The sequence below is a fragment of the Danio rerio genome, chromosome 21 (assembly GCF_049306965.1).
Source record: "Danio rerio strain Tuebingen ecotype United States chromosome 21, GRCz12tu, whole genome shotgun sequence".
Taxonomy (NCBI): domain Eukaryota; kingdom Metazoa; phylum Chordata; class Actinopteri; order Cypriniformes; family Danionidae; genus Danio; species Danio rerio.
Window position 1 is genome coordinate 45246200 of NC_133196.1, and position 16301 is coordinate 45262500.

The window sequence follows — 16301 nt, forward strand, 5'->3', positions numbered from 1 at the left end:
TGATTTTAGGAATTATAATTAATTTGTCTGTATTTGTTAACATCCACAAGTAGTGACAGAACATCCTAAGGAAATCACTGAGACTTACAAATAAAAAACATTTAATTGCTGTCATTTAAAGGGCCATGAAACCCCCTCGTTTCAGCAGGGTGTTTTCACACCTCTACTTTGGAAAAAGTCAGAAAAGTGGGGGTGTCCAGCTCTGTTTGGGGGGAGTGTCGGAGGAACTAAAGTGGGATGGTGTGGGAGTGTCTATTTGGGCACGCGCGAGTTTCAGAATCAAAATACACAGACAGGAGAAAGTGATGGTGTTTAACCTACATGGACATCTGTAGTCGAATTATTGCCAAATTATTAAATGTTGGACTTTAACTGCAGTTTGGCTCTTTCATTCAGAGAATTCATTCATGCCCCTCGCGACAAACAAGATATTTGATTCGAGGAACTGCTCTAAGCGTGTATTTTTCATGCAATGTTTGATACCGCACGGCGAATGAGAGAAAAAAAACCTCCGCATTTCCCGGAAACTTAGATGCACACGGCAGGTAGCATCAGAAAGACGTGTGTGTTATTCCGGTCACTAAATGCGGTAAAAACCCTACACGAGGTTAAAGTTTGGTTGTGATGCTAACGTGTTTACACTCGGTGACTCGGTGAAATAGTTAACTTAATTCGATACGAGCAAACTGAATAAACAGAGTACTGGTCGCTCACTTACCAAATCTGTAGAGACAAGACAATCACCAGCAACTAGAGCCGCGTCTTTATGAAGAGAAGACTACAAGCGAATCCAGATCTCAGCGTTTGGAGATGAGAACAGCTCTCAGGTAAACAATAATCCTCCTTAGACACGTAAGTTATTGTTGTGGAGCGTCGCGTACACTGTTAATCCACACGTGACGCCAGCTGCGCTCTCACAGAGAGAAAATGAAAACAAAACTTAACGGCAGCAAACTATAAAAGCAACACTTCACGCTTGTTTTGCCAACACAACGTGGCGTCTCTGTCGTGAAAACACTGTGACACTAATGAATATTAATGAAGTTGCACAATAGAGCGCGCTGATTGGTTTGAACCAAGCCTTACTCATGCATTAATGCATCACACTGTAAGACGTAATAAGACTCACTCTGGCACAGACGTCCAGTCTGCACGCTGGAATACACGCTATTATGTCATGACCGTGACGCAGCTTTAGGGTTGTAACAATATACCGGTATGACGGTTTACCACGATTTGAACGTGCACGATTATCATACCATGAACAATTGCATATCAACGGTTTTAACCCTTAAAGACCGAGACAGCCGCCCGCGGCTAAAAATAAGTATTGCTCTTAAATGTTTAATAACTTTTGATCCGCTGATCCGATTCATACAATTCAAAGATTGGCATAAAGAAGAGAATCTCAGCTTTCCAGTGCTGTATCACATAACATTCGCAAACTTTCAGAGGCTCCGGAATCAGTGCGGTTACGTCATCAACATTTGACAACGCTGATTTGACAAAGAAACGCTCGTCACTGTGTCTCCGGACAAACCAGACATGATACATTGATGCATTGTCCCTCCTCCATGCCCAGATTGGTTCAAACTTGCTATATCACAACCAATAAGCATAGGTTTCGCTTTTGTTTGTGGACCAAGCTTTTTGAACAACACAGAATGAGAGATAGGCATACATTTATGCGCGGCTAAATAAAACGCAAAAAAAAAAAGTTTTTCATGAAATAATTCTCATACTAAGTACTTTTGCATGCACAGCAGCACAGAAACATGACAAAACAGTGACACAGCAAAGACGAACTGCTGCTCTTGCTGTTTTCAAAAGACGCAAATGAAGATGCAGCTGTTTGTCTGCATTGCAGACAACCAAATCCATATCCATAGACAACCATATCCATGCTGGCACATAAAACCTAAGGATGTTCCATATTGAATCTAGTTTTGTTATGTAACTATTTATAGTATAGTAAATATTTATATCTATTTTTTACTGAGGATTTGCACCATGTTTATTTGGACTTTATTTGGACTTTGACACATTATTTATTATTTTCTTATTTTTATTTGTTCATTGTAAGTGGTGTTGTTTATAGTAACTAAAAATATATTATTTGGAAAAAGTCAAATTTGCTTCACTGTTCTATTATTTTGTAACATTTGTAACATACCGTATACCGCGAAACCGTCAAACCGTGGTATTGTTTTAGACGATTATCATACCGTGAAAAATTCATACCGTTACAACCCTACGCAGCTTCAAAAATTCATTTCAAACCGGAAGTACGATTTTGCTTAAAATAACGCAAAAACAACAAATTTACACTTTTTTGTGAAATATAGGTGTCCTAATAGTGTTTTTAGCAGTGTGGGACACATATACGACTGTCAACAGCTCAAAAAATGTGTTTTGGTGTTTCGTGACCCTTTAACGAAACGTATTATAGAAATATTACAAAGTAAAAACGACAAATACTGTAAACAAGGTAAGGAAAAGTTCATTACCATTAACTAAACTGAACTGTTAATAAAGCATTAACACTGATCATGTTGAACAGAACAAACCAGCAAATAAAAGTAAAATGATTCAAATAATCATAACCATTTTTATAATAATCACCAGTTATTTGCTCTTCTGCTTCTGTGTGGGCTTTCTTGGCCTTTGCTACACGGTGAGCTACACAGTAAGATGAGCGTTGTGCCTGTACTAGCTTTGAACATGAAGATGTTCGGCACTTTTGTGATGCCCTCAGCTATCGGAGTCGTCTTTGAAAATAGTCCACAGGTTTGTCCTTGCAATTGGGATGTTTGATTTCTAAATGTCATTTTAATTTTGAAGGTTTCATGCTCTCTTGTGAGAGCATCTCACTACAAACGACACGCTGAGGTTTTGTCGTCAATATAAGCAAATCCACACTTTACATAATCGGGGTCGTATTTGCACTTCGACATATTTGTTGCTGTAATTAAATAAAATTTCACATGTCAAACAGAACAGTTGTGGCGCACGCATTTCAAAATAAAAGTCGATATAAGCAAAATAAGTTAAAAATTAAACTTTTGTTGTTTTTTTGACCACACACACACGCGACCCACTGAAAATGTTCCTGCGACCTACTTTTGGGTCGCAACCCACCAGTTGAGAAACACTGCCCTAGAATGTGCAAAGATTACTGTTAATAAGCCAAAATGTCCTGATGATAAATGACTAGAGTGTAAAACAATCTGCTGTAGCAATTTAGCATTTATATCACTTTCAAAATTAAATACTTGAGAGTTTCCTTTTGGTCTCAAGAATCTGGTTAGTGTCATGCTTCCAATAGTAGACCACAGAAAGCACATTGCGGTCAGCACGAATCATGTTTGTCTTCACTGCATACTAACTAACCTGTATTTAATGCAGTAATTTCTGCTATTTTGTTCATGTTTGTATGAAGCACATCATGCAACTCATCCATGTCAGCAATCTGTTAATAATATGTGAATAATAATAATTATTATATAAATAATAATATGTGAATAATTTGGTTGACTTCAGAAAAAAAAAAAACAGGAAACACTTTCTCCTTTTTTTAAACCCCATTTGTTTTGATTTTAGTGAGATTAATTATTTCTTACGCAAGTCACTTCTCTATGGAGCTAACAAGAATGATAAGATAACAAGAATCTTATGAAAAATGAACAATCTTCTGATGTTGTTTTGGAAAGCATTGTTAGGCATGGAATCAAAGTGCAAATCCAAGACGCACCTCTTATTGAGGTATAGCTGAATATTTTTATCCTCAAGTTTTGTTTGAGAAATCAGGTAGAGAGGATTCTTAATGATCCAACTCATTGTTTTGTGTTCACATTATGAACTGCTTCCCTCTGGAAGAAGATAAGAGTCCCAAACTGTTGGTTGAATCAATATTCAAAGATAAGAATCGCTTTGTACCTGTGTCAGTGGGTTAATTTAGCAAGCGTTTATTCATTTATTTACTTATTTGATTGTAGTACAATAATTACTCAAATAGTTTGTGCCAACCGGCACTGAGCTGGGATTGAACTGGCCATTCTTTGCATGGGAGTTGGTTGCTCTAACAAGGAGGCTAAAGACAATGGCTTCTAAAATCTGTTGCTGGAGCACCTTTAGAGGTGAGAGGAGTGAGGTTTACCTGCATAGCACTTCGCCGGCTGGCCTTTGTTACACTTACCCCTTAACCTGCATTCTGCATAAATGTCTCCTAAATCTGAGCATGCGGTGAGGATTTTGCCGTGTAAACAGTGAAAATTTATGCATTAGCACAAATGCTGCCAAATATACTTTTAGGTCGCATAGATAAAATATCGAGCGCATACACTGAAAAAAGTGTTGCATGCAGAACTGTTGCAAACAATTTATTTGTGTTGAATTTTAACAAATAAATTAAATTGAATAATGTTCAACTTAATTTGTTTGTTTAAATTCAACACAAATAAATTGTTTACAACCGCTTAACGTAAAAAAAAATTGAGTAAATCCAAGGAATCAACTTTGAATAATTTTTTTCAGTGTATCCGACTAAAATGGTCGAGGCTTAGCGTCTTTACTTTTTATTATTTCCTCATAATAATAATAATAATAATAAAATAAGAAAATTATCATCAATCACAATAGAAATTACAGTGAACTCCAAATGAACTCTCGTCTCCTCGACCAGCTGTGGGAAAAAGCCATTATAACGACACAGATCACTGCCTATTCATGCCAGAGTCCCGCGGAAAAAAAGTGATTGACAGGTGGTAATTTGTGTGTAACTTTATTTATTTATGATTTGGTTATGAGTAAAGCAAAGATCATGTGGGTCAGGTAGTGAAAACGGTAGGCTACAATTAATTAATTTGTTATGAATTAATTGATATTTAACAACCACCCCTTTGTTGATATATACAGTTGAAGTCAGAATTATTAACCCCCTTGAATTATTTGCGCCCCTGTTTATTTTTTTCTCCAATTTCTGTTTAATGGAGGGAAGATTGTTTCAGCACATTTATAAGCATAATAGTTTTAATAACTCATTTCTTATAACAGATTTATTTTATCTTTGTCATGATGACAGTAAATAATATTTTACTTGATATTTTTCAAGACAAGTCTATACAGCTTAAAGTGACATTTAAAGGATTAACTAGGTTAATAAAGTGAACTAGGCAAGTTATTGTATAACGATGGTTTGTTCTGTAGACTATCGGAAAAAAAATAGCTTAAAGGGGCTAATAATTTTGTCCCAAAAATGCTTTTTAAAAAAATTACAACTGCTTTTATTCTAACAGAAATAAAACAAATAAGACTTTCTCCAGAAGAAAAAATATTATCAGACATACTGTGAAAATTTCCTTGCTCTGTTAAACATCATGTGGGATATATAAAAAAAAATAATCAAAAGGGGGCTAATAATTCTGACTTCAACTGTATATATATATATATATATATATATATATATATATATATATATATATATATATATATATATATATATATACACATCATATATCTCAACAAAGAACAAAAATCTTGATGCTTTAAAAATAATACCAAAAAGTCTTTTTATAAAATCAACCCATTTAATACAAAGTTTTATATGACCATAAACTAAAACTTCACTTTGCTACTTACAAGTATGCATTACAAGCCTTCACTCTGCTATGCACAAACTGAAGAATCTTATGCGTGGGCGTGCTGCGATCACAACGATAGCCTTTGCTCTAAATTTACAGAAACATTGAGGCTAATACACAGGAAGACAGGAGACAGTCTGGTGCTTATTAAAAATCATATTTAACTTAGGCTGACGTTAGATGTCTTATTAGCTTGTGCAGCTTTAAAGGACACTGTGGGCTGATTACAAATAAGCCAGTATTTTGCAGTCCGGTCTTTAAATGCACAGACTACTCTGCAAATGTCAGAGGTGTCTGATCGCTGAGACGGCAACAGCACAGTCCTGACACAAAGCTTCCAGGGATTGCATTTAAGGAAAACTGAAGCGCTTAAAAAATAATTAAAAGCTTACAATTAGGTTATTACTGTACATATATTGCAATTAAATAATGACTATGACTAAACATTTCACCAATTTCATGATTTACTCTCCTATATGTCATACTGTTTTCAAATAAAAATGTTTCAAAACTTATAAAAATTGAGCTGTGAATTTATGCAAGAACATTCATGTATTAATGTTGTTGTTTTTTTAACTGCTAATGTGTAAACCGCCTGTAAAAAACTTAAAATTATTATTAAAGATGTGTGGATATTTTTAATTTTGTAATATTTATTGCGAGATGAATACAATTTAACTAGACATGTGGAATAACTATTTATAATTTTGGATCGACTGGGATATTCTGCAAGGGAGTCGTCTGCATAAAATATAATTAAAAAAAATGAGCCTAAATAAATAAATAAGTAAAAAAAATACTACTTGCTTTTTGGTAAAACATAATTGCTTATCTATTTAAAATTTATTTATGTACTATTCAAAAATTAAATAAATTAATCTTTCAATGCTTACTCTCTAAATAACATGAGGCTGAATAAATTATACATTTATATTAAAAGCTTGTTTGGGGAAAAACATAATTGCTTACCAATTCAAAATGATTTAGGTACTATTAAGACAATAAATTATAATGTACATTCGAGCAACATTTCAATGCAGACCCTCTGTATAACACGAGAAGCTGAATAAATAATGAAATTAAATTAAGAAAAGCTTGTTTTGGGTAAAACATAATTGCTTTCCAATTATAAAATTTGTTATGTACCACTTAGACAAGAAATAATAATGTACATTCAGGCAACATTTCAATGCCGACCCTCTGAATAACAAGAGAGCCTGAATAAATAATTAAATTAAATGAAGAAAAGCTTGTTTTGGGTAAAACATAATTGCTTACTTATTAAAAAACAATGCAGGTACTACTTGGAAGATAAATAATAATGTACATTCAAGCAACAATTCAATCCCGACCCTCTAAATAACATGAAAAGCTGAATAAATAATTAAATTAAATTAAGAAAAGCTTGTTTGGGGTAAAGCATAATTGCTTACCTATTGAAAAATGATTTATGTACTATTGAGGCAATAAATAATACGGTACATTCAAGCAACATTTCAATGCTGACCCTCTGAATAACATCAGCCTGAATAAATAATACATTTAAAATTAAAATAAAGCTTGTTTTGGGTAAAACATAATTGCTTAACAATTGAAAAATTTGTTATGTACAACTTAGACAAGAAATAATAATGTACACTCAGGCAACATTTCAATACCGACCCTCTGAATAACAAGAGAAGCTGAAAAAATAATTAAATTAAATTAAGAAAAGCTTAATTTGGGGAAAACATAATTGCTTACCTATTGGAAAAACAATGCAGGTACTACTTAGAAGATAAATAATAATGTACATTTAAGCAACAATTTAATCCCGACCCTCTAAACAACATGAGAAGCTGAATAAATAATGAAATTAAATTACGAAAAGCTTGTTTGGGGTAAAACATAATTGCTTACCTATTGAAAAATGATTTATGTACTATTAAGACAATAAATAACACGGTACATTCAAGCAACATTTCAATGCTGACCCTCTGAATAACATCAGCCTGAATAAATAATTAAATTAAATTAAGAAAAGCTTGTACTTATGTACTATTCAAAAAAATATGGTACATTCAAGCAAAAATTCTATGCCATTGCAATATCAAGAAAATAAAAGTGAAATGCCACCAACTCATCTACTATAAATAGACTTACTCTACTATCTGCATGAACTGTCAATCAAACTGTTATGACATTCATCTCAAACATCACTGCTTGCACACTTCTCTCTCTCTCTTCATCATATACCACGTGTTCATACCAAACAAATGAGCATACAGTAAGCTCAAGCAGATGTAATGCAATCCCTTCTATAGGTGACCAATGTTTACATAAAGGCAGATGACTGACCTACATGCGCATGCGCTAAGACTGCATTTAACAGACACATGATGAAACGTACATTAACGAATAGCGTGCCTTGAATATTATGGCCGAGATCATATTTTATTCTGACCTACTAACACTTGACAACATTCTGAACCCAACATGGCCCCCTTCAAAAACAAATCGCGTCAACCTAATCCGCAGCGATCCTGCGCCAACGCCCACGCTTAGCGGCTTTCTGATTGGCTGTATGCAAATACACAGCCCGCCTCCGCGTATATACGACAGAAAGGCTCGCTGTCGATCATGAGCAATTGCGCATAAACGCCCCGCCCCATAGCGCTCGGTTGAGTCAACAAGCAACAAACAATATTGCGGGCCTCCCCACGTTACGTAAACAGATGGAATGCAAAGCGTTATTCCCGCATAAAGTTAGCTCACAGACAAATTATGAACTCATCAAGTAGCTAAGTTAATGAGCATTATCCTACGATAAAAACGAGCAGTTCAAACGCATCTGAAATATATATTTCAAGATATTTAGGTGCACAAACAAAACATATTAAACTCATTTAGCATAGTTAAGAGTATTCCAAAGCATTGCTGATATCAGGGAAACTATCGTGTTTCGATTTCACTTTGCATCGTGCAGATGGGGGGCGTGTACCCTTATAGACATGTCGGGTTGATCATCTATAAACACACAAGTCTACAAATCACCCATCAACTCGAGTGATCAATCAATTCACCATAGCCTAGCATTGCTTTTAATTCCATTTATCAGGCGTTTTCAACTTTTAAACAACTAATCTGTGTGTAATTGTGTCAATTCAATCAGTAGCATGTTTATTGTGATAATGTACGGCTTGACAGACTCGTCCATGGAGATTCACAACACACACAAACACTCCAGCCTAACTAACCTCCAATAAATACACACTGATTTCACTATTGTGAAAGTGCAGTATCCAAATACGCATTAAGCACGTCTAATTTAGATGATCAGCACATCAATTCAGATTTGAATATGAGGTGTGGGTGTGTCAACTCAAATGTGAGCTGCATTGCTGGTGTCCTCCAGGACTAGACTCGGGGAGTAATGTTCTAGAAGTTCTTGTGTAACTGAAAGCTAACAAGCAACATCTTCTGCCCTTACTCAGCGCCAGCTAAGCAACCGCCGGGGGAAAATATTGATCTGAAAGGACAAACGGGCACCTCAGGATGACAGACCACACATATTATCCCACAACCAGTGAGGTAAACAAATGAAAACTGGTTAGAGTTTAAAAAGGAACTGGAGCGCTGCTTTCACACTATGGCCTCCGTGTCCCTCCCCTCTGCTAGCGAAACTTAGCCCGAGAGCTAGCTACAAGAAGCAATGTTTTGATCATCCTCAAACAACTGTCCACACACGCTTCACAGCGCTGTCATAGTCAAAAAGGTGACTCACCTTCAAGCTACCCACGCACTAGCGAAAATAGGTGGTAACTCCAATTTTACTCGTCTTTAGGAAAACTTAATGTCATTTCTTCTCAATCCACGCCGTCTTCCTCTCTGGTTTGTTTTGTTTATCTTCTTCCTGACGGGTTCCTGGAAAGCGCGTGACTGCCTCGTCACGTGCTTCTGCACTGGCCAATCACGGCGAGCGCTCTTTCATCAGAAAAACAAGTCATTTAAATATCTTTGTGCAGAGCTTTCATACACTACTTAACGGTGATTATATTATATTATATTATATTATATTATATTATATTATATTATATTATATTATATTATATTATATTATATTATATTATATTATATTATATTATATTAACCACAGGCAGAAATTAAAATATTTTTTGTAATCTTTGATGTGCAGTTGTATGAATTTCTTTTGATAACGTTTTTCTTTTTCTTGGATTTGGTTGTGAGGGAAAGACAGCCAGCAGCACAAGTGTTCTGAATAGATGGGAACTTCTCCAGGAATGTTGGAACAGCATCTCAGGATGTTCTTCAAGTAGTTTAAGTGAATGCCCAGAGAGGTTAGAGCTGGGATCTACATAGAGTCTGTCTGTCTACCTTTCTATCCTGTCTGTCTGTCTGTCTGTCTGTCTCTCTCTCTCTCTCTCTCTCTCTCTCTATCTATCTATCTATCTGTCTGTCTGTCTGTCTGTCTGTCTTGCCGGTTTATCTGTTTATCCTGTCTGTCTGTCTGTCTGTCTGTCTGTCTGTCTGTCTATCTGTATGTATGTATGTCTGTCTGTCTGTCTATCTTGCCGGTTTATCTGTTTATCCTGTCTGTCTGTCTGTTTACCTATATATCCTGTCGGTTTATCTGTTTATCCTGTCTGTCTGTTTATCTATCTATCATGACTGTTTGTCTGTCTGTCTGTCTGTCTGTCTGTCTGTCTGTCTGTCTGTCTATCTATCTATCTTTCTGTCTGTCTGTCTGTCTAGCTATCTGGTCAGTTTATCTGTTTATCCTGTCTGTTTCTCTGTCTATCCATTATGTCTGTCTGTCTATCTATCTTGTCGGTTTATCTGTTTATCCTGCCTGTCTTTTTATCTATCGATCAAGTCTGTCTCTCTATTTGTCCGTCCGTCTGTCTTTCCATCCATCATCATGTATCTATCTATCTATCTATCTATCTATCTATCTATCTATCTATCTATCTATCTATCTATCTATCTATCTATCTATCTATCTATCTATCTATCTATCTATCTATCTATCTATCTATCTATCCATCCCGTCTGTCTCTTTGTCTTGTCGGTTTATGAGTTCATTCAGTCTGTCTGTCTGTCTACCTTCCCTGTCTGTCTATCTATCTTGTCGGTTTAGCTATCTATCCTGTCTGACTATCTATCTTGTCAGTTTATCTGTTTATCCTGTCTGTCTAACTGCTTATCTATCCATCCCGTCTGTCTGTCTGTCTTGTTGGTTTATCTGTTTATTCAGTCTGTCTTGTCTGTCTACCTATCCTGTCTGTCTATCTATCTTGTAGGTTTATATATTTATCCTGTCTGTCTGACTGTCGTCTGTCCATCCATCCATCCATCCATCCATCCATCCATTTGTCTATCCTGTCTACCTACCTACCTGTCTGTCTGTCTGTCCTCTCTGTCCATCTATCCATCTCATCTATCCATATCTCTATCTGTCTATCCTGTCTGTCTGTCTTTCTATCTAGCTTTGAAGTATTACAAAGGAAGTCATATGCAATGTCTTGAGAATGTTTTTGGTTCTTTTCTGGACTTTGAATATCTCAGGACTGTTGCTATCATCTATGGAGGATGAGAGAGCTCTTGGATCTTCATCTAAGGGTGCACTTGCAATCCGAACCTTGCTCCAGGTGTGTTTCCCGGGTTGTTTGACAAGTGTAAGTGGTCTGAATCGGGCTCAGGCGCTGTTCAGTTGGCCGGCCTTGGCCCAGTTGGAAGAGGTGAGTGTGGTAAGGTTGGGCTTTGGCGCTGTATGCTTGAAGTGTGAGTGCAAAGTGTGCCTGAGCCCGAAACTGAAGACGCAACTTCTCTATTAAGGGACTATTTCATTTGGATTTTTAAATCATTCTTACTTTTTAATGAGTGCAAACTGTTGTAGTTTATTAAGATGCAAACCCCTTTATTAAAGACTTTTTTGATCATTTATAAGTGTCAAAAGTGGCTGATCTGTTCGGCGAGGTATTTAACTGCGTATCACCGCATCCCAAACGACCAAAACTATATAACTAAAGAAATCTCCGCTGTGCTGAGCGAGAGCGCTGCTCTTCCTCTTAAACTGAACAGCTGCATCATTGATGACATGAGCATGCTCAGGCTCGGAAGGTAAAAGGAGTGTGAGTGCAGGCCGTCAGGGGAGAGGGGCGACAATCGTGCTTCAGCACAGTTTAAGGCAACTGTACGTAGTATGAGAACACCCTTAAACATTTATATTTGTGCGCAGAAGATGAACAAAGGTCTCAGGGGATTGGAACGAAATGAGCGCGAGTAATTAATAACATAATTAAAATTTGTGGGTGACTAACCCTTTTAAGCCTTACAATAAGACCCACTGAAATGGCTATTATATAAAGCAATTTAACATTAAATTGTTAACACTATTTGTCTGCAGATATTCCATAAACCTTATACAATACAAGGCAAAAAAAGGATATTATTCAGAATAATTTTCAGTAGCTTTAGTATATAATAAGTCTGATGTGTCCCAGTAGATTGAGTACAAGGTTGCATGAATTAGGGGAAGGGCTGGTTTGCTTGTGTTGGACCATGTGCAGGACCTTGGGTCTGTCAGCAGGAATCTTCCCAAGGTCCCGGGCTGCATGCCAAGCCTTTTCAGTAAATAATACCATCTATTACTGCGAAGAAGGATTCAACTAAACTTAAACTTACAAGAAGATAAAGACACTTTGTGTTGATTGAGTACTTCCTGTTAGCTTAATCTAGAAATGAGGCAGGTTGAGGTACTTTATATTTAATATTCATAGTAAACTTAATAGTCATTAAGCAATGCAATTCCAAGCTGTATATAGTGTTCACGTCTTTGCAAGATGGTATTGTACTGTTGTGTAAATGAGCTGTTGTGAATAGTCTCGGGTCTTTCCAAACAAGGGGATCAACCGGGCCAGCTGTGAAAGACCAGGAACAGTGATGTCAGAATAAACCCCAAAGCTCTTTATCACTTAAAAGAACTGCATTCTTTGGGGTTCGGAGAGAGTGAACGATTCGTCATGGTAACATATTGTACACAAACAAAAATGTAAGAACAAGAACAATGTGATGAGTGTTGGCTTTAATGCATAAACAAAAAGACTATTCTTCTGAGTGCTTTCATTCACAAAAAAAAGCGCATATTTCCTAATAAAACATTCATTCATTTTCTTTTCGGCTTAGACCCTTTATTAATCAGGGGTCGCCCCAGCGGGATGAACCGCCAACTTATCCAGGACATGTTTTACGCAGCAGATGCCCTTCCAGCTGCAACCCATCACTTCAGAACTGCCTTAATCCTTCGTGGCATAGATTCAACAAATATTCCTCACATTATTTGGTCCATGTTGACATGATAGCATCACGCAGTTGCTGCAGATTTGTCGGCTGCACATTCATGATGCGAATCTCCCGTTCAACCACATCTCAAAGGCGCTCTATTGGATTGAGGGTCTGGTATCTGTGAACTGATTGTCATGTTCAAGAAACCAATCTGAGATGATTCACGCTTTATGACATGGCACGTTATCCTGCTGGAAGTAGCCATCAGAAGATGGGTACACTGTGGTCAATAAGGGATGGACATGATCAGCAACAATACTGAGGAAGGCTGTGGCGTTGACACGATGCTCAACCAGTACACTAATGGGCCCAAAGTGCACCAAGAAAATATCCCCCCACACCATTATACCACCACCACCAGCCTGAACAGTTGATGTTCATGTTTTCCATGTTTTCATGTTGTTAATGCCAAATTCTGACTCTACCATCTGAAAGTCGCAGCAAAAATCGAGACTCATTAAACCAGGCAACGTTTTTCCGATCTTTGATTTCCAATTTTAGTGAGCCTGTGTGAATTGTAGCCTCAGTTTCCTGTTCTTAGCTGGCAGGAGTAGCACCATGTGTGGTCTTCTGCTGCTGTAGCCCATCTGCCTCAAGGTTGGACGTGTTGTGTGTTCAGAGATGCTCTTTTGCAAACCTCGGTTGTAACGAGTGGTTTTTTGACTTACTGTTTTCTTTCTATCAGCTCAAACCAGTTTGGTCATTCTCCTCTGATCTCTGGCATCAGCAAGGCATTTGCGCCCACAGAACTGCTGCTCACTCCAAACTCTAGAGATGTTTGTGAGTGAAAATCCCAGTAGATCTGCATTTTCCAAAATACTCAGACCAGCCCATCTGGCACCAACAACCAACCCTTTAGATTACTCTATTTATTAGTATAAACTTAGATTAGTCTAAATGCAAAAAACAAGCAGCAGCTCAAAGGTGTTGAGTAAGAACGAACGATCCCAAAAGTAAAAGACAGACAGACAGACAGACAGACAGACAGATAGATAGACACAACTACTGAAACAAACTTTTTTCAAAAATTTTTAGTTTCCCAAAGTGAATCGTTGTTAAGAGAATAACTTTTCTTGTATGAAGAACAATCTAAGAATCTTTTCCACTGTAAAGGACATTTAGTGGAATGTAAAATTGTGTGGAGTCTGCATCCATGGGCTCCGGTACCTTGGAGAGCTAAAATATATTCGCTGAGATGAGGCAACTGTGCTTCATGCATCCATAGTTTAAGTCACTGGCTTGCAGGTTTTGTTTCAAGTGATCATGTGATAACCAAAAATAGGCGTTTAATATATGTTAATATACAAACCAGTGAACTAACCATGATTTCACACTGCTTTTGTGTTTCCTTTTTCCAGTCCGATTTCATTTTTGGTTTCTGAAACCAAACCGTCCTTCACCAGACTCGATTCCAGGTCCAGTCCAGTCCGCTACAGAGCAAACTGGTCATGCCAAATAAGCTGTCCATATGGAGGTAAGCGATAAACATTATAGCGTGAAAAGGAACAGAAGTTGTTGGTGGTTCATACCATTCTGTAGCATTCATTTTTCACACAAAATGCAGCCATATAGCCTAGGGCAGGGGTGTCCAAAGTTGGTCCTGGAAGGCCGGTGACCTGCTGACTTAAGCTTTAACTTGCTTCAACACACCTGCCTGGAAGTTTCTAGTACACCTAGTATGAGCTTGATTAGCTGGTTCAGGTGTGTTTGATTAGAATTGGAGCTAAACTCTCCAGAACTGAGTGTGGACACCCCTGGCCTAGGACAGGGGTGCCCAATATCAGTCCTGGTGGGCATTCCAACCCCAGTTAGACACACCTGAACCAGCTAATCAAGCTCTTTCTATGTATATTAGAAACTTCCATGCAAAAGAAAATTAAAGCTAAACTATGTTAGACACCAGCCCTCAGGGCCGAGTTTGGACATCCCTGGCCTAGGGCTATGTAAATCCAGTGAACTGATTATATTGTAAAACATCTGAAATGTTGTTTTGGTCTTTCTAAAATGCATCAGCTAAAATCCATTATCAAGTGGTTCAATATGTTTACCTCAGAACTGTCTTGAGCAGGCATGTCCAAATTCAGTTCTGGAGGGCCGTTGTCCTGCAAAGTTTAGTCATGACGCCAGACAGAGAGGATTCAAGTGCAAGTAATATTTAATAAGACAAATGTGTATCAAAGGATACCAAATGGCTAGTAGCCGGAGAACATGAGGAAAAAAGACAAAGTTCAAATCAAAGAATGCTAACAGGCCAAACGAAGACAACAGAGAATCCTGAGACGAACAGGCTGACAAGAACAAACAGACTGATAACCAGCAGTACCCACAGGCTGAAATAAATAGCCAGTAAAACAGGGATCAGCTGGAGGATGATTAGTCAACTGATAACATCAGCTGATATAGCACGCTGTCAACACAAAAGGCAAATAAAAACACACCCTTGCACACGACAACACACATGGCGGGACACATAACATACAGAAGGTACACACAGATCCATAAACCGTAACAAGTTTAGTTCCAACCCCAATCGACACTCCAGGGCCAGCTAATCAAGTTCTTACTAGGCTTTTTAGAAACATCCATGCAGGTGTGTTGAGGCAAGTTGGAGCTAAAAATCTGTTGGACACCGGCCCTGTTTAGGTTTCATTTTCTTAGTAATTCATTACATAAGAAAAAAGGCCCACATTGGCTTCTCCTACAGCAGCAAATTCCATTTTCCTTTTTATTTCCTTTTTATCTATTTGGCACCAGTTTATTCATGAATTCATTCATTTTCTTGTCGGCTTAGTCCCTTTAATAATCCGGGGTCGCCACAACGGAATGAATCGCCAACTTATCCAGCAAGTTTTTACGCAGCGGATGCCCTTACAGCCACAACCCATCTCTGGGAAACATCCACACACACACTCATACACTACGGACAATTTCCCAATTCACCTGTACCACATGTCTTTGGACTGTGGGAAAAACCGGAGCACCCGGAGGAAATCCACGCTAACGCAGGGAGAACATGCAAACTCCACACAGAAAAGCCAACTGAGCCAAGGCTCGAACCAGCGACCCAGCAACCTTCTTGCTGTGAGGCGACAGCTACCTACAGTCACCTACTGCGCCACTGCTTCGCTCGCAAACAGCAATTGCATTGGCTGGGAATCAAACCTGGGTCTCCTTCGTGGCAGGCGAGAATTCTACCACTGAACCACCAATGCTGGCACCAGTTTATCAGAAGTGCCAATTCTGTTTTCTTTGACCCATTGGATGTAAACACTGCTTTATTCACAAATGTTTTGTGTGATATTTCAGTTTTGCTCATCA

General features: G+C 37.8%; 1 protein-coding gene and 1 long non-coding RNA gene across 2 annotated transcripts in view; one reads left to right on the forward strand and one right to left on the reverse strand.

The window, feature by feature from the left end:
• The window catches only part of crebrf (creb3 regulatory factor), a 31864-nt gene extending 22342 nt beyond the window's left edge, over nt 1-9522 (reverse strand). Inside the window, exon 1 of the mRNA XM_005170286.6 lies at nt 9403-9522. The gene's annotated coding sequence lies outside the window, so the exon portion shown is untranslated. The remainder of the gene's footprint in view (nt 1-9402) is intronic.
• Nucleotides 9003-16301, forward strand: part of LOC141379917 (uncharacterized) — a 9272-nt gene continuing 1973 nt past the window's right edge. Inside the window, exons 1-3 of the long non-coding RNA XR_012396939.1 lie at nt 9003-9209; nt 14342-14457; nt 16290-16301. The exon at nt 16290-16301 is cut by the window's right edge and continues 172 nt beyond it. This is a non-coding gene — a long non-coding RNA (uncharacterized lncRNA). The remainder of the gene's footprint in view (nt 9210-14341; nt 14458-16289) is intronic.